Raw genomic sequence first — 2,500 nt, forward strand, 5'->3', positions numbered from 1 at the left:
AGTGACTAATTATATGAAAAAAATGCATGCTGATGATTGTGCTTCATCTAATCATAATATCACACCTTTTTATTTATTTTTTTATTTTTCATTTATTTATTTATTTATTTTTAAAATTTAAACTGTTAACGTGTTATCTATCTTCCTTTATTTGAAAATTTAAAGATTCAACAAAGTATCCCCTAAAAATAGTATGTTTTCTACAATCGCAATAAAACGCATTTGTTTTCTTTGAAGAATTCAATTTATGGATAAACTATTTTATATATATGGAAATTGATCCTTTTAGAATATCAACGTGAATTAATGATATATATCATAAAATAACTATAATGAAAATACCACAAAATCTCTTATTGGCTTTAATAAGATTATAAATTATCCTTTTAACTATAATAATTAGTTAACATTATCAGTTATCATTATCATGATTATCATTGTTCTAGTAACTGGCCACAGTTCCACATACACACACACACACACACACACACACACACACACACACACACACACATATATATATATATATATATATATATATATATATATATATAGAGAGAGAGAGAGAGAGAGAGAGAGAGAGAGAGAGAGAGAAATAGACAAATAGAAAGATAGATAGATAGATATTTGTATAAGTGTGTGTGAGTATGTGTGTGTGTTTGTGTCTCCGGGCCATGAAAGAACAGAGACCGAGTGAAAATTTCTTGGGCTGGAGTCAGCTGAGAATAGATTCCGCACACGAGTTTGCTAACCGTCTTTTTACATTCCCTGTGAATAACTAATTCCTTCCTACAGAGAGAAAAAAGTTAATTCCATTTACTATTGTTTTATTGTAGATATCAAAATCGTTGATATATATCTTACATGTATTGTGAAGAAAGAAAATTATTAGATATTATTATTATTAAAAAAAAAAAAAAAAAAAAAAGTAAATATTCAAATGAAACTTCTAAAACTCTTATTTATTCCCAAGATTTGAAGAGAAAATAATATTCTATCACCAGGAAGAATGATTATAATCGATAACATCATCCATAAATTGAATTCTTCAAAGAAAACAAGTGCGCTTTATTGCGATTGTAAAAAACATAACATCTTTAAGGGAAACTTTGTTGAATCTTTAAATTTTCAAATAAAGGAAGATAGATAACACGTTAACAGTTAAAAAAATAAATAAATAAATAAAAGGGTGTGATATTATGATTAGATGAAGCACAATCACCAGCATGCATTTTTTTCATATAATTAGTCACTTAAAAGAGAGAAATCTAACAGGGTTAATTCACAAGGAATTTCCAAGATTACACTGATCTGTCTCTGGCAAAGAGAACTGTCTTTAACTCATCTCCCCTTATATGAATAGCCACGCTGCTCACATGTTCACACACAAGCACGTACACACACACACACACACACACACACACACACACTGCATTTGTATTTGCAAAATGTAGTCTTAAGTTTAAATTTCTTGGATTGTTAATGCCATATGTTAATAGTCTTTGCAACAGATACCTTCAGGCTGTTTCTTTAAAAGGAATAGAAAGAGAGAGAGAGAGAAAGTGAGTGAGTGAGTGAGTGAGTGAGAGAGAGAGAGAGAGAGAGAGAGCGAGAGAGTCAGAGAAGAAAAGAGAAATGGAGATAAAGAGACCAAAGAGTAACTATGGTGTGCTTTCAATTGATAGTTCAATAGTTCAAGAGTACCCACAAAATACTAGTACGAGGTTTAAAACCAGCACAAGACTTGCCGGGTTTGTTGAAGGAAAAAAACTAACAAGGTACGTAATGGTTCCAAGAGACAGGACCAGGGAGCAAATTGTCAGTATTAGTTGCAGAGAAAAAGACCTCGGTGATTCTTCTAGTTTACCGGTGCAAATGGCAGATGATTTGTGATGTTGCAAGGTCAGCCGTGAGTGCATAACAAGGTGATTGGCGGGTTGAGGTCAAGTTCAAGTCAGATGGAGTAGAGGTAAAAAGTGTCCCTTTCCCTTCCTAGAGATTGACAAAATACGAGGTAAATGAAATGAGGGAGGAGGGGCGAAACTCTTTGCATGGTTGGTTGATCTTGTTGCATTTGAATGGCAGGAAAAAAGGGTTAAGAACTTCGTGTCCGGTTAGGTTAGAGAGAGAGAGAGCCAAGTAAGTCAAGTTTACTGTAAGTTTGGGCAGCACGTGCTTCTTCTGGTGACCTCTTTTTACCCTGCTTCGTTGACCTGTGCCCTGATTGGTTGATTGTGCCAGAGCGTGTCCCCATTAAATGCATAAGAAATATGTGTTGTTTAATTGACAATTGTCTATTGGGGTTCAAACAGTGGCAATTAATTTCTTTATATAGGATATAGGTCCTGTAAATAAACTACAATTAGCGAAATCAGTTTCATTATATTCACATCAATATCTTTACAATACCATCAAATAAACATCAAAGCTAAATCACTTTCCATGATAACAACTATGTTCGTCAGAATATCAGTTACACAGATTCATTCCAAATAGATAT

General features: G+C 32.9%; 1 protein-coding gene across 1 annotated transcript in view; it reads right to left on the reverse strand.

The window, feature by feature from the left end:
• Positions 1 to 2,362: 2,362 nt before the first annotated feature.
• LOC122263328 (uncharacterized) overlaps positions 2,363 to 2,500 on the reverse strand; it is a 2,367-nt gene continuing 2,229 nt past the window's right edge. Inside the window, exon 4 of the mRNA XM_043031719.2 lies at positions 2,363 to 2,500. This exon is cut by the window's right edge and continues 817 nt beyond it. The gene's annotated coding sequence lies outside the window, so the exon portion shown is untranslated.

This window comes from Penaeus japonicus, unplaced genomic scaffold, assembly GCF_977035675.1.
Source record: "Penaeus japonicus unplaced genomic scaffold, GWHDUDI00000001_assembly GWHDUDI00000039, whole genome shotgun sequence".
Classification (NCBI taxonomy): domain Eukaryota; kingdom Metazoa; phylum Arthropoda; class Malacostraca; order Decapoda; family Penaeidae; genus Penaeus; species Penaeus japonicus.